Below are 21790 nucleotides of genomic sequence, written 5' to 3'. Positions count from 1 at the left end.
CGCTGACCCAGGGCAGGGCAGGGCAGGAGGGAACTGACTGGGTGGCTCTGAGGTGAGAACCTGGCACTTTGTGTGTGTGCTCACTGCAAGATGCTGCGGGGTCAGAGGAGAGGGTCCCTGGGGATGCTGCTGCCCTGCTGCACCCACGACAAGCAGGATCTGTTTTTTCTTCACCTCCTGGTAATCCTGTACTCAAATATTCTTGCTGCAGATCTGGTTTTTATCTTTCTTTTTTTTTTTTTTTTTTTTTTTTTTTTTTACCACTCCTAAATGGTGAGTTTAAGCCTATTCTTTTGTTTTCTGTGAAAGGAGCAGTAAATCCTTTATCCTGCCTGGCTATTTCTGTGTGCGTATTTTCTCATTGTGCTCTAGCTTGTCAGCTGTGTCAAAGCCCGGAAACCTTGGCCTCTGTTGGACTTGAGACTTGGATTTCTCTGAATTTAACAACACAGGCTCCCTTGGACTAACATTTCTTTTTTTCTCCCCTTGGTGTCTTTTTTTTTTTTTTTTTTAAATACCTGGTTAAAAAAATCCCTGACAACAGGGAGTGAGCAGAGTGGTTGTTGGATTCATTCCCAGCACATCCTGCCAGTGCTGGCAAGGAATCACAGCCGGCATGTCCTTCTGTCCCCCCGTGCCTCTGGGGTACCAGGGCTGCCCAGGGAAGGGGAACCCCCCTGGGGAGGGAGCTTTCCGGAGATTAGCTTGGGATTGGCGGGTGCCTAATGCTCAGGCAGTGGATGTGATGAGCACAAAGGCAGGATTTCGGCGGGATTAGCTGGGGGAGAGGCGGACGGATGGCTGCCTCTGCGCCGGGGCTGTGTGCCAGCTCCGGCTGCTGTGCCCACTCCTAGGAGCAAGTGTGGGGTGTCTCCCTGGGGGGATCTGATGGAGTGACAGCCAGTCAGCCATCCCCAAGGCTGGAGAGAGGAAGAATGGGCTGTGGCACTGGTGACTGCAGGAGGGACCAAGGATGGTGGCAAGTGAATGCAGCCTGCTCCGTGGCTCGACTGGTGGCAGCAGCCTCAGGAAGCTGCCAAGGGTGGCTGTAGAATTGGCTTTGCTGGAGATGTTGGAGGCCAGGCTTGAGCACTAGACATGCTTTAGGCACAGTAAATCCCAGTTCCCAAAGGGAGAATGGACTAAATGACACACCAGTAGCCCCTGGCCTCCTGGAAGTTTCAGAAATATGGTATGAGCTGTGCTGGCATGAGCAATTCCAGGCTGGAAGAGTGAGGGGGGTTGTGAATCTTGTACTGTTTCAACCCAGAATTGATGGCTTTGGCTTTTTACTCAGTTCCCAGCAGGACCAGGGGTGGGTTCTGTTCTGGTCTCCAGCTGGGAGCCCAGCAGCCAATGACCCACATTCCCTGGGGTCAGCTCCACCAGCTGTGCTGGTGCTCCATGAATGCCATGGCAGCTCACCACGCCAGGCAGCATGGGTGTTTGTGCGAGAACAAAAGAATAAACTATGGAAACTGTGATTAATTAGTGCAGCTAATTAGCAGTGTGCTTGGCCTAGGCTGGAACTTGGTAAGGTGCCAAAATCAGAGAAGCCAGAGGAGAAACTGATTGGAACTGCTTTGGGGAAGGGGAGAGGATGATTCCCAGCACCGCTTTGCAACTTGCCACACAGAGAGGTCGGACTGGGGTCATCGTTGCCCTTACACCCTGCAGGGGCTGCTGTTGCCATCCCCTGCAGCATCCTCCCATTCCCTGGTGGTGCCTGCGCTGAGAGATCACTTCCCTAGTCACAGTCAGCATCAGGAGCTGGGTGTTACACCAGTGCTGCAGGTGTTAATTAATGAGCCCTCGTTAGGGTCGGTGGGGTTGCCTTCTCCGTGGAATAGGATCCTGCTTGTTCGCCTTCCCCTACACCGTACAGCCGCCTTTTTCTTTGCTCTCCATTTGCAAATTAGCGCAAGGACCACGATCAGCAAACAAATTTGCAGCGAGCTCATGGCGGGCTTGGAGATTTGGAAGAATCCTTGGCAAATATTTGCCAGCCTCCACTGCAAACCTTGTGGATACTTTTCATGACAGAGAGCTCCTGAGCTTAGCTGGTAACTTGGGGTAGGACGGCAGCCCTCCGGTAGGGGATGGCTGCTAAAAAGACCCGAGCTAAGAGGTATTTTTTAACTTGCTTCCACCCCTCCTGTCACCTGCCCTCCCGCTGTGCAGTGTGGAGATAGGCGGAGATGGGATACACTTGGCCACCATGTTCGATGGTGCGTGTGGGTGTCAGGGCCAGCCCGCGGCCGCCGGGCACTGGGACACTGGGGCACCGCGCCCGCAGGTCAGCGTGGGCTGCGGGACGAGGGGGAACGGGCGAGCACCCCCACACCCACTTTTCCCCTCCGCGGGGCGCGGGGTGGGCGTGGGAAGGGCCCCCGGGGGTCCCTGCAGGGAGGGCGCGGGGCCGCGGTGGCCTTTGCTGTTGCCGGTGGATGGGTCGGTGGGAGGCGGCGGGGTGGGTTTGGCTCCCGCGACCCGAAGTTTGGGCCTGGCTGCCAATGGGCCTGCCAAAGTTTGGGCCTGGCTGCCGATGGGCCTGCCGAAGTTTGGGCCTGGCTGCTGATGGGCCTGCCGAAGTTTGGGCCTGGCTGCTGATGGGCCTCCTGGCGCTGCGGGGGATGGCGGGGCCTGCGGGCTCGGGCTCGGGCGGCGGTGCCGGGGCAGGGGGGCTCTGCTCCGTTGTGCCCGACCCTCACCCCGCCGTTCATCTCCATCGTGGCGGAGTGGGGGTTATTGTATTGTATTTTCAGTAACACCGTCATTTGGGTGCTGTAATAGTGCTTTTAATAATTTTTAAGGGTCTGTTTTAATTAGGGCGCTTGGACTAGATGATCTCCAGAGGTCCCTTTCAACCCTATCAATTCTGTGGCTGCAGCTGTAGCAGGATCACATCATTGCCATTAAAAGGTGGCTGTGTCTAAATGCAGTTTGCTCAGTGAGGTCTGAAGCACTGCCCTTTGGAGTAACTGGGAGATGCGGCCCCTTTTGTGGATAGGACAGTCTATTTTTCAAGGTGCCATCACTGTACTATTAATTTGTTAAACACTGACTGCTCAAAACTATTTGAGACGCAAAAAGAGGATGTGAGTTCTGCCTTGGGGACCTCACCACTAAATAAATGTATTAAATCAAAGTCTTGCTGGAGAGGAGAGTGCTGCATGTGAAGGTAAAGCTGGTTAGAGGATGGGTGGATGTGGATGTACCACCTCCATCAGCAAAGGGTCTTGCTTCCCTTTCAGTTTTGAATTCAGGAGGAGTGATCACAGATCAGCAGGTCAAGGACCTGCTTTCTCTTAGCATTTCTGAGGTGCCAGTGGAATCCCTTGACTTGTGAGCAATGGACAGAGCTCCCCTGGCCTTGTGAGACCCCCAGCTGGGCCTATTGAGCTGGGGGGTCCTTCTCTTACATGTTCATGGTTGTGTGCATCAGCGTGGGCCAGGGGCTGCTTGCCCAGGTGAGCTTGTACCTTCTCTTCCTCCCCACTAGTGATGCTGGAAGCATATAACACCCTCTGGAAACTGCTCCCAAGAATCACCCTGTGCCTAGCAGGAGCCCCTCAGGGGGTGCTGGACCTCTTCAGGTATCCACATCTACTTAACGTCCAGATCTAAGCAGATCCCACTGGTTTCCTCTCCTCGATGATGGGGAGGAGGGGAAATAAGACCAATACAGAAAAATACTAATATATTAAGTTCTTTACCTTCCTAACTTTCAGGTCAACCTTTCTGTGGGGTTGGGTTTGCTTGGTGTGTGCTTGCAGCCACGTGTTTCCAGACTGACATCTTCTGTGCCTTCCCACCCACAGCCCCCTGTGCCCGGGAGCCATGAGCCGCCCTCAGCGCCCGCAGAGCCACCAGAGCAGCCCCCTGGCCGCAGCCCCCCAGCACTCTTAGGCTTCCCTGCCCCCCTGGAAGGTGCTCATCGCTGGCGAGGAGAACCGGCTGTGCCCGCACCCAGCCTCCCGCACCCCTGCCAAGGTAAGGATGTCCGTGAAAAGCAAAGGCAACCCAATTTCACTTGGCAAATTCAAGCGAAATCAGGTTGTTTCTTGTGTTGTTGCATCTCCTACCTACTCGTCTCCCTCTCATCTTGCTGGGGGGAAAAGTGCTGGCTTGGGGGTGAGAACTTCTCTTGCAATTAAAAGGTGATTTTGAAGGCAGGGTAGCTGCTGGTGAAACCTGTTGCTTGCAGACTGTATTCCATTGGAATTTGCTCATAGTTTTAGAAACTACTCTGCTGCTGCAAGGAGCCAGGCTTGGATGGGACTGGTGCTTTGTGACTGCCTCTGCTTCCCTGATGTACTTCCGAGGATAATTGTCTATAATTTGCCTCTTAACGATGCTCTGGAGACTTCCCAAGCACAAGCCGCCTTTTCTCCCAACTGTAAAAGGCCTTTGGGATATTGGAGGCTTCCTGTGATGGGAGAGTAAGGGGTGGCTGGGGGAGAGCATTTGGGAAGGGGCCAAGTCCCTGTCCTCGGGAAACACTCTAGTCTTCTCCTTGCACTTGGCAGTAGGGTTTTTTTAAGGTTAAAAAAGTAGAGCTCAGCTTGTGGGGAGTGAGCAGAGGCTGAGGTGGTGTGGCCCAGCTGCCCTCCTGATGGGTGCAAAATCAGTATTCATGGCTGAGGAGTGGAAATTGAGGTTAGAAACCAAAAACCTGATTTCTGGGGTGGGTTTGGAGTTTGAAATTTTTGGGGCCTCTTGTTATCAAGCTTCTCCATGCAAACAGAGATGTCAGCATGTGTGTGCAGTAGCATATGAGAAGAGCAGCTTCTCCCTGTGTGATCCCCAGGGCAGGGGAGGTGGGGCCTGGAGAAAGATGAGGATGCCACCAGCCTGTCACAGGTTGGACATGGGCATGAGACTCCTGTTTTGAGAGGTCTGTGAGAAGGTCACGGTAGACTCAGAGAGCTAAAAAGACGAGTCAGAGCTGTGATCTGGCTTGTCCTGGTTGTCTTTGGGAGCTCCCTACCTGGAGCTGGGATCAGCTGGGATGCTCCAGCTGGTAAGCAGGGGCCAGTTAGCACTGGGAAGACTGACATCCTCAGGCTGTAAATATCCAGCCAGCTCTAATCCTCCCAGTAGCTCCATCACTGCTGTTTTCCTAAGAGTTATTTGACTCTTTGTGTTGCACTTCTCAGACAAATGGCTTTTAAATAAAACCTCTGCTAACTCGTTAGGCCTCCTGTCCAGGTCACTTCCTGCATGGGTGATTTATAGGGCTGCTTTTAACATTTTATTAACTTTAAATCGCTGGGGCCAGTCAATCAGAGTGTATCCCATTAGCTGTGGTGAGTGGCTGCCCGGGGCATCAGGCTCTCCTGCTGCCTCCGTCGCTTCTGGAGAGGCCGCAATGCTCCGAGACCAACCATGGTGAGAGATGGGAAAGAACAGGAGGAGAATTTAGATAAGGAGGAATAGATCTGGGATGGATAAGTGAATGCATAAGGGTTAAGGAGATAATGGGGCTTGTGATCATATCTGGGAAGGTGGCTTATCTCCTGCTGTTGGTACGTGATTTCTCGGCTGCATCTCCCGCAGCGTGTGCTGAACCGTGTGGTGATGGGAGAGGAGTGTCAGGGCTTGGTAAGGAGGTGGCTGTTCCAGACTGATCCTGGCAAGGCATAACAGCTGGAGCATCCCTGGGTAGGATGTGCCTATATTAAACCCCTCCTGTGACAGTGCCAGAGACAGAGCCTTCCTCGTTGCTTAGTGCATCTTAGTCCCTTTAGCTCCTGGCATCCCATCTGATCCAGTGGGCTGCCTTGAGCCCAGTTCCCTGCCACCTGAAACTCTCCTCTGCATCTTCTTCCCTCTTGGAGCAGAGCAGAGCCAAGCCCTGCAGCCCTGGTGCTATGGTGAGTGGGGCTGAGCAAGCAGAGACCACTCCAGCTGGGAAATCCAAAGGAGATGGAGATTGTAAGTGATGTAAGGCTGCAGCAGCAGCTTTGATTATCTCTGGTTTAGTTGCTCTTCTCCCCACCATGCCCTGTCTTTGTTCCACCCGTGCTCAGAGATGTTATTCAGTGGAGCTTTCCAGCTCTTGGTAACAGGGAGAAAAAAAACCTGAACTCCTGCACAACCAGAGCTAATGAGCTCTCTCTGGAAATAAAAGCATCCTAAGGACAGCCTTGTGATACAGAACATCCCATTCTCTGTGGCTGCTCCGGCCACTGCCTCCGAGCGATGGCCCAGCACGGGGCTGTTGGGAGCCGAGCAGAGCTGTCACCTCCCATCCTTCCCCCCAGCCATCACTCATGCGAGGCATGGAGAAAGCTGAGCCATGGTTTTCTCCTCTGGCAGAGCTCTGCTGTGGGGACAGGGATTTGAGAACATTTGTCCAACACTGTGAGGCAGAGCCCATCACCTTGTACGTGATTGCAGGACAGGGTAAGGAGGGGTCACATGTCGCCACAGGTCAGGACCAGCTCTTACTGGCTTGGAAAGGGATTTGGGGAACACCCTGGCTCCCATCCCTGGCTGGAATGGAGAGGTGTAAGAAGGTGGGCTCACTGCAGCCCCATGTGTCTGAGGGAAGGCAGACCTGCAGTCTCTGATGGCTGTCGGGGTTGTCAGGCATCTGGCCGGGTTTTGTCTTGCAGCAAAGCTGGCATCTGAAAGCCATCACTTCTGATGTGCCCATGATTTGCTGAAACCTGTGTCTCCTTTGTCATTTTTCTGTCTCTGTCTCAAATCCCAGAGCAAAGACAGAGAACTTGCTTGCAGAGACAAACAGGTTTTTTTTCCCTCCACCTTTAAATATTTATTCTGAGCTCTCGAGATACACTCGCTGTGATCTTGGGGGCCTGCCTGTGTGCTGGCAGCGTCTCCTGCCAGGCAGAGAGGGGCTGGCTGCCCTTCCCTCTGGAGAGCACAGGCAGTGCCTACTCCCCCTCCTGCTGCCCTGTACTGGGTCCTAGACAAGTGACACGAGGTGTTCACCTCTTCCTGCACATGTGCTCCCATGGGAACAAACCCAGGACCCACAAAATGCTGTCCGAAGAAGGTGTGGGGGTTGTGAGCTGCCTTTTTGGGGCTGAGACAGAGGTAAAAGCAGCCTGGTCCATCTGGCGTGCTCTGTTGCTGGGGTGGCACATCCCAAATGGCACCCACCCCTCTGTCCCCTCCCTGACTTCCCCTGTCCCTATGAACACACAGAGCTGCCACTGGAGGCTTTCCTTTTCCTCCCTGCAGCTTGTCCAGGGCTCTCAAGGTCGTGCAGGTAACTGGAGCAACGCTGCCAGCCTTGGCTTTGCAGCCTGAGCTGCGATGCTGTGTTTGGCTGTGGCTGTGGGCCTTCCTCTCTCCTTTTCTCCACTCTTGGTCTACTTCTCCAAGCCGTCCTGCTGCTGCTGCTTGGGTACACAGATTGCAGGAAGAGCAGCCCCATGCCACAGGGATGCATGTGCCTGGCCTGCCAATGAGGAGCGAGGTTGGTGCTGGTGGCTCAGCCTGGGATGTGCCAGAGCAGAGCCACACTGCAGGCACTGTCCCATGGTTCCCTTCAAAACAGGAGATGCAATCCCATCTGGCTGCAACTGCCACCTTCCAAGCATTTTTCCTGGATGCTGGCTCTCCTGCAGAGCTGTCTCACCTCTGCCCCTGCCATGGGGTTGTCTGGACCCAAGAGAGAGGGGATTTTGCATCTTCTCCTAGCAGCTGGAGTATGGTGATGTTACACTCCTAGGAGAAAAGCCAGGAGCTGGTTTCTCAGCAGCTCTGCAAGGGGTGAGAGGATGTCTGCCTTTCCAGGTGAGCACACAAATTGCTACCTCTGCCTCCAGCTGCTGCAGGCCAGGCATCCTGCTCAGCAGCTGGCACTCGTCAACACAGAGGCTTGTCCCCAGCTGCCCCTGGCAGTGCCAGCCATGGGCTCCCTGGGACCTGTATGGGTGTGGGCACCGATGCAGAAAGAAAATCCTTTGCAGGGGACTAGGAGTGGATGGCAGGTGCAGCTCTGCCAGGAGATGCCTTGAAACCGGCATGTAGCCAAAGGCAAGAGGAGGCAGAGGAGACAATAGCTGATGTAGTGGGAATTTTTTTTTTTTTTTTTTTTTTTTTGAGGAGAAATAAATTAAAGCCAGCTGACTGGTACAGTGCTAGCACTGGAAAACTGAGCTTCAGGAAGCTGCAAAGTGATGAGACTGGGACAATGGTGGTGGTTTCCTGGGCTGCTTTTCCCACCCCTGCTTGCCTTCTGCCTGCACCCACCATGGGCTGGCTGCAGCACCAGCCCTCTCAACTCTTGCTGAATGTCTGAACAGAATGGCCTCATTAGCAGGGAAAGTTTCCCCAAGATAAGTTACTGCTGCTGTAAGAAGTGCAATTATCTCTCTTTTCTGTTCTCGCAACCATGGGCATTGAAGTTTCCTGCTCTTACACTGTGTCATGGCTGAGCTCTTGTGCACAGGAGGGTGCCGCCAGGAGAAAGACATTATAACAAGGACATTTTTTGGAAAGAAAAAGAGATTTTTTCATTATGGATTTGTTACCACTTGGTTGTCTCTCTGGGTCAGAGCTGCTGTAGCCATGCAGAGCGATGTCAGCCCCTGCCTCCCCTTCCTGGCACCTACCTGTGCGTGGCTTGGTTGGGTTGGTGGCAGAGAGTGTTTTTTATGGAAGGCAAAGGACCTGTGTGCTCTGTGTGTCAGCTCCTACCCTGCCTGTGCCCCTGCCTCCTCCTGGTGTCACCCCTTGCCCAGGGCTGCAACACCCCAGGGCTCCTCAGCTCCAGCAGGATTATTCCCTGAGCAACTGAGCATTGGAAATGCTCCTCAGCTCCAGCGGGATTATTCACTGAGCAACACCTTTGCAGGAACAGCCAGTGCCAGAAGTGTATCTTAGGAGTGAAAATCTGCAGTCTGACACTTGTAGGAAATATTCCTTCAAGATTCAAGCTTTTTCAGTCATTGGTCATTTGACCTAACAAAACTGTGTCACTCCGCGAGCCATGGGGAAGGTTCCCAGAGCACATGCAGAAGATGTTGGCAGCTGGATGTTGTAACAACGTAGTAGTGAGTGGTTGGGATAAGTCATATTTCATAAAATCAGCCAGGAAAAAGATTGGTGATTAATTCTTTTCAATAAACAGTGGTGAGCAGTGTGGCTTGGTTTGAGCCAGACTGACTTGTACAGTGATTCATGGATTTTTCCACAGGAAAAACCACCTTTATGGTGATAGCTGGTATGTGGGGTGCCTGCTTGCCTTCATGAGTAATTCCCCCCAGCTCTGAAAGCACCAGGGTGTGGAAAAACGATGAACTTCTCTGCAGGAGCTGAGAGGGAGGAAGGGTGTGCGTGGTTCCACTGCTGTAGCCAATGACTGCGTCCCTTCAAAGAGCATCAGAGGACGTGGGAGAGTGGGAATTTCACTGCCAGAAATGCAGAAGGAGGAGAATCTTTTGGAAAAACGAGTGGAGCTGAAATGTCTGTGTGTGCTGTTCTGGGCTGGCCACATGAGGTCAGTTGGGACTGGCTAATGGTCCTCTCTGCACCATGCTGCCCCCCCCCTCTGGCAAACCAAACACCTGAGCAGAAGAATGTCCCAGCATCCCATCCCTAGTTAAATTGGTTTTCCTTTCTTTGCAGCCCCTCATGCTGGAAGCTGGCCACCCTCCGTGGTCTGTCGTGCGGCTGGGATTCGCGCCTCTGGGGCGGGAGCGTGCGCAGGGGGCGGCAGCGCACGGCCGGGGGTGTAGCGTGCGTCTGTGTGATGCTGCTTTTTAAAGCCCGCCGAGGTGGCATGGGGAAATGCCGGGCGAGGCACAGTCAGAGGTGTGAGCAGTGCCTGCGCCTCGCAGGCGGCGCCGGGGGCGGCGGCAGCCCTTGCTACGGCGTCGGGTTTGTTTTCTAGTTTGGAGATAAGGGCAAAAATAAAACCTGTAGCTGCTGAGACTAAACTTGAAGCATAATTTGGTTCCTTGGTGTGATTTTTTTTGACTCTTCTTGGTGAAAAATATAGGTATTTGGCTAAAACTTTGAGTTTCACAGCAAGGGAAAGGAAAGGTGGCACAATGGTGGGAGAGGCTTGTGTAGAGATGCAGCTGTGAAGGAGGAAGAAGGAGCCTGGGGGTTGGTCCCGCCTCCGGCAGCAGCAGACGGGCTGACACATCCGTCGGTGCAGTAACACCCATGACAGCGTGACTCTGCCCACCAATTGCCCAGCCTGGTCCCTTCAGTCACTCCCCAGCACCACAGGGGCTGAATTCTCTGGCCAGCATCCCACTCCCTCCTCATCCTCCTTCAGCCCTCCCTCCACCGCAGTGCCCATCCCGCATTCATTACGATGCCCATGTACTTCTCTAAGCCCAATATACTTTGAATTACTGCTCATCTATTCCTCTTGACATCCTCATGCTCATAACTAGGGAGCCTGCATTACCCATTTGCACATCTGTCAAGCTGCGTGTTCCTTGGCCATTTCCAGAGAAACATAAAGTTGCCCGTGGTTATGACATTATTGACAACCCGCCCCATCTCCTTCCCCCTCCCCGAGCCCAAATGGCTGCCTCGCTTTATGAGGATTGATATTTGGGCAGTAAATATTTTAGAGCCTCATCTGATGAGTGTGTCTGTGCGGGTGAATACATTTGTGGCTGAGGACAGATGTTGGAGCTATCTTCATTGGAAATGCAGGGCCTTGTCTTTCTCCTTCCTGCCTTTGCAGCATCTCTGTCATCTGCGGCCTCTCAGTGCTGCCTGTTCCCAGTGGGAGGAAGGGGAAATGTAGGGAAAAGCCAAGCAGAGGTTGACAGGAAGGACTGGGGCTGGCAGAGTTCTGTGAAGATTGGATGCCGATGGGCCATTGCTGCTGGGTTCCCCATCTACCTCAGCAGTAGGATTGAATTTCTATGGCAAGGTGTTTTCCTTCCTTGAACCCAGGGAATCCACCAATTCCTGCTGTGCTGGACAAGTAGCTTCAGCCCTTTTGAAAAGAAGGCGATAAGGATCAGATTGTCTGTGGTTTCCAAAGGATGTATTTTGACTCCTGTTCTGAAAGGCTGCTTCATCTCCCAAAGTTTCAAAATGTCCCTCAGTAAATGCCACTAAGGAGGAAACAACTTTGGAATAGCACAGCCTGGGTGATCTGAACCATTTTTTTATCTTGCTGAGAAAAGCAAAGGAGCCCATTTTCAATTCCTCAAAACTATTTGCTCTCTTTCCTTTCAAACAGCAAAACAAAGAGTGTTGCCTGATTCCTAGGGAAGAGAGCAAGCACACTCGGCTCCTGCAGAGTGAGCTGGGGCTGGGCTGGGCCGGGCTGGGCTGAGGTTTTGGGAGTCATAGCTCTCCTTGGCTTGGATCTAAGCTGTGGACACCAGGATCCAGGGAGCTTTTAAAAATATGTCTGCACTCCAACTCTCTGTGAGTTTTGCTTGAGCTACCAAGCAGAGTTGTCCTTGCACCGAGATCCAAGCCTGGAAGGGGACTCTGGTCTCTTCCCTGCAGGGAGGACAATGGCACAGGGATCTGGCACGAGTCCTCTCCACACACAGAATGGTTGAAATATATGCAAGGCAAGTCAGCCCTGCTCCGTGATTTCTTCTTGCCATTTTGCTGCTTTTTTTCCTCTCCAAGCTTGGAGCAAATGCATCCAAATGTGTGAAAAGTCAGCTGCCTGGGGTCAGCTTTGCAACCATTCATTCCTTGCGATCCCTCGGAGTCTTTGTCAGGAGAGCGGGAACTTTCTGGCTCTGTGCAGTCCCTCAGAGTCTTTGTCAGGAGAATGGGAGCTTCCTGGCTCTGTGCAGTGAGTGCTGGGCTGGTGCCTGTCGCCTGGGGCGAGGGGATGTGGAGGCTGCTGGGCTGGCAGTCATCCCACCAGCGCATCACCCAATGCCAGCTGTTCACAGGGCATGGGTATCCCTTTCCCAATGGGAGCGATGTGTTTCGGAGCAGGGAGTAGGATGGAGTGTTTCTGGTTGCTGCAACTTGAGGTTTGAAGCTGTTGCGTAGGCAGTGGGGGTCCCCAAAGGGGCACATGGATTTCCAGGCATGGCCCATGGGCCAGAGAATGTCACCTGCCTTCTTGGTGGCCGCTGTGCTGTTGAGTGCAAGCAGTTGAGTGGACCGTGGAGTCCATGTACCTCTTATATCCAGTTTGCTCATTTAAGGAGAGATCTGTGCCATCAAGGAGCTGTGCAGGACAGCTTTGTGAAGGTGCTGGGAGAGTAGGAGGTGCCCAGCTCCATTCGCAAGGGCTTGGTGTCTCCATCTCCACAAAGCCTGGCTGCAGGAGCCACGTGCCGAGGGGAGGGGTTCAGTGGCCTCATTGAGCTCGCCGATGAACGATGCTGCCCTGGCCAGTCTGCTCTTTTACAGCACTATAGTATCTATTTATTTATGATTTCCGTGGGTGGTGTTTTGGATGATCTATTGAGCCAGAGTGAGATATTTTGAGGCACAGTGAGATATTTTAAAAACATCTCATCACTCTGGAAATATCCATGGTGCGATAGCTGTGTATTAGTCATTCGGAAAGGGAGTGATTTCAATGAAAGAAAAAACATTTCATCTTGTCAGAGCATTTTCACTCACTGTCTGCCAGGCAGCTCCTGTCAGTCTTCAGCCTCTGTGGCTGGTTTTACTCTTCTTGGGCTCTGCCTTTTTATTTTCTAACAAGAAATAAAATAAACCCTCTAATGGATATTGGTAGCTATGAACTCATCAATTGTCAGTAAGAAAGAGCATGTGAAAAGATGCAATAAACCCTCTTTGTACTGGATTATTTCCCATGAGATTATTTCTCTCAGGGACTATCTGCATTTGGAAGGAGAAACTCCTTCTCCAGGTATTGGACCTTGAAAAAAACCCCTGCCCTCCAAGGTGATTTATCCCCCTGAAAAGTGAGAGTAACTCCAAAACCCTTGAACGACAGCTGGAGATGCGGAATTAGGCTCACAGAGAGCAGAAGGAGAGATGGTTTTCTCCTAGGAGAAAAAAAAAAAAAACCCGTTAGAAAGCACAAATGATGAGGCCTTGTCCTGCAAGGGAGAACAGCACAAAGCCGTTCAGCAAATGAAAAGCCAAATGAGCTGTGAAAACATACCACCATGGTAGGAGAGATTTTCTCTCGGAGGAAATCTGCCACAAATCACCTAATATTCAGCTTTGCACTGCCATTTGGGAAAATGTTCATCATATTCCACTGGTCTCTGCTCCACTTTATGTGTATCTGTAGCTGGGGTTTCTCTTGGGCAGCCTGCACGCCCTGGGGAGGAGGTGATTCAGCCAGGATGCTCCCATACTTTGATCATTCTCCATAATCAGGCAAAGAGTAGTTGCACTGTAGTGACACTGTGAGTACTGTTCACTGTCGCTTTGAGGGGCACAATTGCCATTGCCTCATGCAACCAGTAGATAGCTGCTTCGATGACTCAAAATGGATAAATCATGGTGTTGGTATTCCAAGTTTTCCTAGGGTACCCGATAACAGAATCATAGAATCAGTTTGGGTCGGAAGGGACCTCAAAGCTCATCTAGTCCCACCTCCTGCCATGGGCAGGGACACCTTCGACTGGACCAGGTCACTCCAAGCCCTGTCCAGCCTGGCCTTGGACACTTCAGGGATGGGGCAGCCACAGCTTCTCTGGGCACCCTGTGCCAGGGCCTCACTACCCTCAAGCACATCTAAGGATACCTCCCTGGTGGGAATGGGCTTGCATCCAAATGGTTTGGGGGATGTTTCTTTGCTGCTGTGGCTGCCCCTTGGCCATCTCCTTTGACATTGGGAATCTCGGCTGGGTTTTCTTTGCACCAGTGCTGAGGTCTGGCTGCATCCCTGTGCATGCCCACCCCACTTGCAGCCACTGCGGCCAGAGAAACTCCAGCCAGGGCTTTGAAATAGAAACTCTTAACTAAAGAGCAGGAGAGGGCAGGAGAGAAGCAGCCTCAGATCCCCTTGATGCCTTGGAGCCTTTTCTCCAGCTCCCCCAGGACAAAAGGAGCATCACTCCCCATGAAAGCAGGAACTGGGGGGGATCAGGGTGCTGACTGCCCTGGAACAAGTGCCCATAAACCCCATCTTGCTAAAATCTGGGCTTGGCAGCACTGACCTGTAACCTTTACAACTGTTACAGTTTTTTTCCTGGCCAGATGAAATTGAAACAGCCAGACAGTGCTATTTCTTCCCTTTAACCTTTTCCCTTTCATGTCCACACTTGACCCAAAATAATATTCTTTTGATTTGCACTTGGTGCTCCCTTGCTGGACACTAATTCAATTAATTCAGTTAATTAATTAACACAAGCTGACCTCTTGCATTTCTTGGCCAGGGGCAGGACTTGCCACCCACACGGTGAATCCTCTGCTCGCCTGCCCTCGTGGTGTGGCATCTTCTGCATCCCTTTGCTGGTGGTGAGCATGTCCTCGTCCCGCGCCCCTGAGTCAGCACTCTGCTGCTGGCGTGCTATTTCAGCTTGGGGAAAAAAAAAAGGGAGAAAGTTTTGGTATTTAAAGTATTTAAGCAGATGGAAAGCCACAAACTACAGTCGGTGGAGGGAGCGTGTTTCATGACTAACAAAATATGCCAGGTAGGCCGTTCCACTTGAGATATTTTCAGGAATATAATCACTTTCACACATCCTCATAAATTTGCCAAAGTGTTAGTTTTCCCCCATATGGATGGGGAGGATGCAGCATGTCATGACTGTTGCACGGCATCTTGAATACTGTGTCTTCATGATGCATTTTTTTTCCTTTATTCCCCCCACCCTGGCTGTAATTGTAGTTAAAGTTTGATTCACCCTTCCTTATGATTAGTGTAGGCAGAAGGTCATCCTTGAACATTTTGGTGAGACAGCTCCTTGGACAGGGCAGGGGAGAGGAAGCAGCAATTAAATCTCTAACAATACCCCCAAAAAAGGGCTGGGGTTGGACTGGAGCAGTGCCAAGGATGCTGTCCCTGGTGGGGTACCAGCAGGTGATAAACGGACGCTCTAGGGGTGCCCCAAAGGCTGCATCCTTCCCATTGAGCTCCTTTGAGTAGATGCTCCAGCGTCACACTGGGGTAAACAAATGCAAAATATTTTGAAGTCATTCAGTCTCAGCATTGGATTCTTTCTTTTCTTTCTGGTATCATGGCAAAATTAAATAAAAGGACCCGTTTTCTGCATGTTATTGATCTTTCACTCAAAATCTGGGCCCTTTTCCAGGAAAAATGAGCCCTTTTGTGAACAAAGAGACAGGCACCTTCCCAACAAAAGTCAGCTTTCAAATCCAGTGTTCTGTGTGTTTGAAATTCCATGTTTCTGATAGGAAAATATCAATTTCACTCAAATTTGCAGAGCGGTGATGTGGTGGGGGGGAGACGGCCCTGAGTGGATTGATGAGCACTTGAAGGCCAGATTGCCAGAGGGATTTAACAGCAAAATAAAAAGCAACCTTGTCACTGATTTTGAGCAGCTTGTGTTTGAATCCAGAGCTGGGCTGTTGGGCTGGAGCTGGCCCTGCTGTCCTTTTCCCTTGGGGACCTAGAGCCTTCATCGTACACTGTACATGTGGCAGGAGGGCTCAGCCCATCTCCCCTGACCAAATCCCAACCTCAGTGGTTGGGAGATATATATATATATATATATATATATATATATATATATATATATATCCCCTTTTTTTTTTAGCATGGTGGTGGCTGGAGCCAGGCTCTGAATTGGTGTGTGTTGGCCTTGCTCCGTTACCTTGGTTGGATGCCCCACTGAGAGCTGCCTGCTGGTGTCTCAGACAAGCTGGGCTTTGCCAGCAGTGTTTTACAGGTTAATTTGTCAAATCTCTGTAGCTCGATTATTTGTTGGTGGAGCCCTTGGGAATTGCTGGGGAGGAGATGTGTTACGCTCCCTTGGACCGTGCTACCACACGGATGCTCAGCTGTCAGGCAGGGCTGCCGAGCTGGGTGTCCTAAACATGTTCGTAGTGCAGCCCATGACATTACCCCATGGTAATGGGAGTGGCCGTGTTCCCCTGCTGCTGCATCCTTCAACAGCAAGTAAATTGGGCTTCTTTCATGTGTTCTCCCTGTGACAGCAGTGGTGCTCCAGCCTTGCTGTGATGCAGAGGGGTTGGAGGTAGCACTGGCTCAAGGGCATTGTTCCCAGGGTTGTCCATCATAGAATCATGGAATGGTTTGTGTTGGAAGGGACCTTAAAGGTCATCTCATTTCACCCCCTTAGCATGGGCAGGGACACCTTCCACTAGAGCTGGCACTCTGCTCCTTGTCCACTGCTACATAGAAAGTTTGCCTGGTGCCTGAGCAGAAAAGTTTCCCCCTGCCCCAGCGGGATTGGTCCCAGGGCTTTGCTCCTGGGCTGCGTGTGTAAGCTTGCTTATCTTTGGAAAGGCACGGCGGCGCTGACAAGCGGTGGGGGCAGTACGTGGATCGTTTTTAGCAGCGCGCACGCACGGAGCAGACAGCTTGGGCATGTTCCAAAACACTTCCCACGCCCCCAGGCTGAATTTTAAGAAGCTGGGGCATCTGCACGTTCAAAACGCTACAGGGTGGAAGGGAAAAAAGGAAAAAAATCCCCAAGGCAGGCAGAGCAGCCAGCGCGTGGAAGGGGCAGGCAGCACCCAAAGGCTGATGTCTTGCTGCGGAAGGGAGTTTGTTGCAAAGGCTGAGCAGCTCCAAGCCGCTCTCCGGAGGGGCAGAGCACAGGTGAGCGTGGAGCAGTGGGTGCTGGCTTGCAAGCTGGTCTCGCTCTTGGTTGAGTGGGGGGAATGGGAAGAGGAGCTTGAGTTACCCAGGAACGGCGCCCGGGTGAGTGCCTGTTCCTCCTGTCCATCCGGGGTGGTGCAGCCTTTGAGGAGCTCCACACATTTGGGGGCCCCAGAGCCTTGCAGTAAGAGGGGGGGTTTAGTGGGGGGGTAATCCTGTCTTCCTTGTGATGGGAATGAGTCCTGTGCTCATCCTTGCCTTTGGTGTTTCCAGGGGCTGCCTGGGACCCTGCCCATTAATAGCAGGAGATGCCCCACTGCTTTCTTTCTGTGGGGCAGCCTTGGTATGCAGGACCAGCCTCATCCCTTTCTGCATCTCCTGGGGAAGCTGAAACGAGCAGGCAGGGGGCAGGGATTGACGTTGGGAACATGCAAGCTCTGAGCTTGCACTGGCTGGCTGAGGGCTATTTCACCCCTACCTGGGGCAGGGTGGGATATCCAGCCTGAGCAGGGAACCTCTGGGGGATGGCGGACAACCTGTGTGTATGGTCCAGCAGAGTCTTGGATCCCCTGAAGTGATGATCTGGAGTTCCTTTCTGAGTCCTGGTGTAGCTTTGGATATGTAGCTTCAGGCTGTGGAGGTTGGGAGGTTTCGGTGCTGGGTGACCAGCTTACGTGCTGAGAACAGCCCCAGTTCTTGCTGTTGCTGCTCCCTTAAGATCCAAGGTCCCTGCTCCTGGTGGCGTGGGGCCTCGGACGTCTTGCACTGAAGCATCAGGAAGAGATGGGTGTAAATCTGGAGAGCCCAAGCTGCCGTCCACATTGCTCAGATCACCAATCTGGTGTGCGCTCTGTGATCCAAGGGTGGGGAGCGCACCCATCCGCGTGTTCCATTGAGATCCCATTGGCGCTGCTGATGAGGAGGATGATGGCGAGGCATCCTGGCAGCCTGAAGCCATCCTGGTAGGGTGGCTGGGCTCTGACGGCTCCCTCCCATCTCGCTGGGCCAGGCACTGGGGGATGCTCCTCCCGACGCATCACGTGCACGAGGGGCATCTTGCCAGCACTCCCCTTGGGTGCCTCCTGTGCTGCTCCTGCCTCCCGTGTGCCTCCTGTGCCGCTCCTGCCTCCCGTGCCGCTCGGCAGACACTCACTCTGGCAACTGGCAGCTCATGCTCTGCCCTTCTCCTGGCAAAGCTTCTGGCTTATTTGAATGTGCCTTTTGCCTGGTGAGGAGATGGGGAAACTTGTGAGGAGTGAGAGCTAGAGAAGTCTATGGGGGGAGATTTAAATGCCTCCAAGATCAGAGTATTTTTCCTTTCATTTTGGGAAGAGAAGACTTCCTGGGAAGCCTCCACTTCCTAAGTATCCCTCCAGAAGAGGCTGAAACAGACCCTAAGTTACGCACTCTGTAAGTCTCTTGGTACCAGCAGAAGTAGTGCTCTCCATGGTGTCCTCATCCGCCTGGTTGCCTCATGGCAAGGAGCATCCTCTTGGCAGTGGATAAGTTTCTGGGGTCCTTCTGTCTCTTGTCCATTGGGTGGGCAGGAGTACCTGTGCACCTCTGGCATCCAGGGGAGGAGTACAAGGCCCTCCCGGTGTTAAACACAAGATGCTGTGCTGTGCCTCCCAGGGCGAGGAGGAGGAAGGCAGAGAGGGATAGGGATGGACCTGGGGTGCCCCGGGGGACTGGCTTGTTTCTGCTAATTAGCAGTATAACCAGCCGTGGCACAGCCCGGGGCTCCTGGCAGATAATTACCTTGCTAGGTGCTGGGAAGGGAGCAGAAAGACTTCCTGTCCATGGGGACTTGAAAACTTCCCCATTTTTGAACAGATTTGGGAAAGGCAACTCAAAAAGAATAATATGGATATATATTTTAACAGAGCAATTTCTGCCAGGCAGGCAGGCCAATTCGTTACTGAGGTGACACATTTGATTTTAGCTATAAGAATCAAGATTTTTTGGCTTTTCTCCTTTTTTAGTCCCTAGGGCAGGGGGTGGCTAAGTCGTAGGGAAGCTGGGGGTCTGCATTGGGAACAGGCTTGGGGTTCTGGCTTCCTCCCAACTGAGTATTTATAAGCTCAAGGGTGTTTCATAGAGCAGGGGGAGAAAAATAAATCTGGGAGTGCCCCCAGTCTGCTCATTGCAGCTCGGTGAGGTTTCCATTGGGCCAGGGTATCCTACCATCCCTGTGCTGTGTGGCTGTGCAGACACTGCCTGGGGGCTGCCGGGGGTCCTGGCCCCAAGGCCGGCTGCTCCACTGCCCTGGGGACGGCTCCCTGGAGCTGCCCGCAGGTCCCTGCCAGTGGTGCCAGGGCTGTGCTGGGAAGTGCTGTCCCTTGTGTGCTCCTTGTGCCCGACGGGTGGGATCGCTGCCGGCCAAGGAGCATCTGTGCTCTCCTCGCACCTCTCATCGGGGCCAGGGACCTCATTAGCTGCCTCCATCTCGTCTCTCCTCGTCTCTCCTCTGTTTATCTCCAGTTTTTCAAACGTTTGCCTGATTTTTTTATTATGTCTTTTTTTCCTGGCTCAAAGGGAGAAATGACGATGTGAGTCATGATAGGGCCTGACAGCTCCCTGCGTGCCCTGCCAGGCTCTGCCGAAATGGGGGCTGGGGGGCAGGGCTGCAGTGACTGCTGCCCATACAGGTCCTATTGCAGGGGGACACGGGGTGAGGAGCAGGGAACAGCCATCGCAGCCTTTCCCCCTTATCACCCATTAACCCTTTGGTCTGTGGTGCTTGGCAAAGCGTTTAGCAAAGCTCAGGCCTCCAAGGAGGGATTGCAGGCAGATTTGTGATTCTCCTTGGGAGAGAAGAGGGGACGTCATGACACTGGGTGGCAGGAGAGAAGCAGGGTGGGAACAGCTTGAGATGAAAGCCCAGTGTAGCCAGCCCTGCCTCTGTGCACTGTCTATAGGGGATTTGGGGCCATGTTGAGCTAGGGGAAAGCTTTTGGCCATATGTATGTGCTGTGTCCAGGAATAGGCTGAGATGACAGGCTTGTCTGGTCAGTGGATTTGTCCCCATTCCAGTGTACCTAGGATGTCTGCTTCCATGCAGAGTGGGGTCCCAGGCTGGTGCTCCCCATGGCATCTCCCTGCTAAGGAGCACAACCACTTGGTACCAAGCACAGCAGGATGCAGGGGATGGCAATTCCTCCTCCGCCTCCTCGGTCAGGGCTGGAGGTGCCAAACCGCGTCTCTCCATCTGCCAGCCGTGCCTTATTGGCAGCCTCAGTCCCCCTTCCTCCGCACCCCATCTCCCTCTGGAAAACCAGCAGTAACTCTTAGTGCTGTCTCACGGATCATTACTTTGGAAATCTCAGGGCGAAGGGTGCTTGCCCATGGTCCTGTGTGGCCGGTGCCATCCTCTGCAGCCCATCACCACCCTGGCACTGCTCACTTAGAGGGCAGGGCCATCCTCACCTCTTCCTTGCTGCTCAGGGATGATCCCAGCATCTCACCCGTGCTTTTTATAGCCCACGCTTCCCAGCAGGCTCACCAGCTGACCTGGTTACGGCCACGCCGCATTTGGGCTGAGTTCCCCTGCTCCCTCCTTGTGCTGGGGTGGGCTGCTTTGTCAGTGCTTGTCGGCACCCCAGGTTGCTCTCACAAAGACAGAAGCATCCGTCATCCTGCTCTTGCGTCAAGCATTTCCAGTCCAGGCTGGGAAATAGGGAGCTGCGAGCATGCACCTCCGGATCTCTGCTCCACGGGGATCCGTTCTCTTTAGCAGGTGCTTTTTCTCCCAGATGCTGTTCTGCAGAGAGGAAACGGGGACAAATTAGCATCCTTGGCATTTCTGGCTTTCCCCACTCCTGGCCTGCCTGCCTCCTCTCCCTTTTCTTTTTAAAGAGATTCAGGTCATGCCTGGAATTAGGGCTCCCTGAACTGCAGTGAAAGAGCATTTAAACTGCTTACCATCGATTAGATGGAGTAGTTGGGGTTTGGTTTGTGCCCCATCCCTGTCCTCAGCTTTGGATGGGTGTTCATAGCACATTACTCCTTCTTTCAAGGCATTTGCCATCATGGGCTGCTCTTCCCTGTACAGGTGGGTCTGGGGACCCTGGGAGCTGCTCCCCACTTTGCACCCTGCTAGCAGCAAGCTGCTCTCGACACAGAGACCTTGCAGGAAGGCATTTTATTTAGCCAGCTTCGTTTATCGTGGCACTCTGGCTGGGATTAGACACAGATAAGACGATCAATAAATCCTCCTCTTGGCTGAGATGTGCCGTGAATTTTTTGGGAAAGGGTAGGGAAAGGAGGGCACCCATTCAAAGGCAGCAAGACTGGCTGGAGGTGAGGGAGGGGACAATCAGTGCTTCGAGGTGGTGGCACAGAGGGGACCCTGCTGTGATCCCACTGCCAGTTTGTAAGAAGACATCTGTATGTGGTAGAGGAGAAAAGAAACCCCGCGCTGCTGCTGCGGCTGGTGTGACTGTACCGCCTGAGAAAGTAGGTCAGGCTATGCTGCAGAGCCCGGCACGAGCCCCCAGCACAGCGGGACACCCACCTCTCCCCAGATCCCCCCTCAGCTCTCTGCTCACAGCCGGGCACAGCCAGCCCTGCACTGAAGGCAGCCGCTGTGGGGCTGCGTTGGCATCAGCCCCTCACCCCGATGTTTGGGCGGCTCTTTGGTCCTGCTGTGGTGGCTCTGGGTGAGGGTGGCAGTGTGGGATCTGTGCAAGAGGAGAGGCAGAGCTGGAGGGAGGACAGAGCGGGAGGGAGGGGATGCCGTGCTGCATTTCTCCTGCCTGCATCCCTCAGCTGCTCTCCTCTCTCCGGTGAGGATTTGGCTGCAGGAGGGATGTAGGATGCAACCCCAGCATCAGAGAGGAGCAGCTGTTTCTCTATCTTCCCAGAATTTTGGGGTCTCCCACTAGCTGGGGGTGGGCAAAGGTCAGGGACACACCTCCCCCCACTCCCCCCCCCCCCCCCATCCTTTCTGGGACTGTTTTCTGCATTGTCAGGGAGATTGGGGGAGGAAGAAAAAATGGTTAAAGGCAGAGGCTAATGCCTAAATCTGCAGGGATGTTGGGTGTCTCACAGGGCTTTCAAAGCCACCCTCAGAGGGAAAGGGGGAACAGGACAGGACGAATGATGGGGTTCCTATGGATAGGGCTCAGG

Source organism: Coloeus monedula, assembly GCF_965178545.1.
Source record: "Coloeus monedula genome assembly, chromosome: 14".
Lineage (NCBI taxonomy): Eukaryota > Metazoa > Chordata > Aves > Passeriformes > Corvidae > Coloeus > Coloeus monedula.
Note: the sequence above shows the minus strand (reverse complement) of the source record.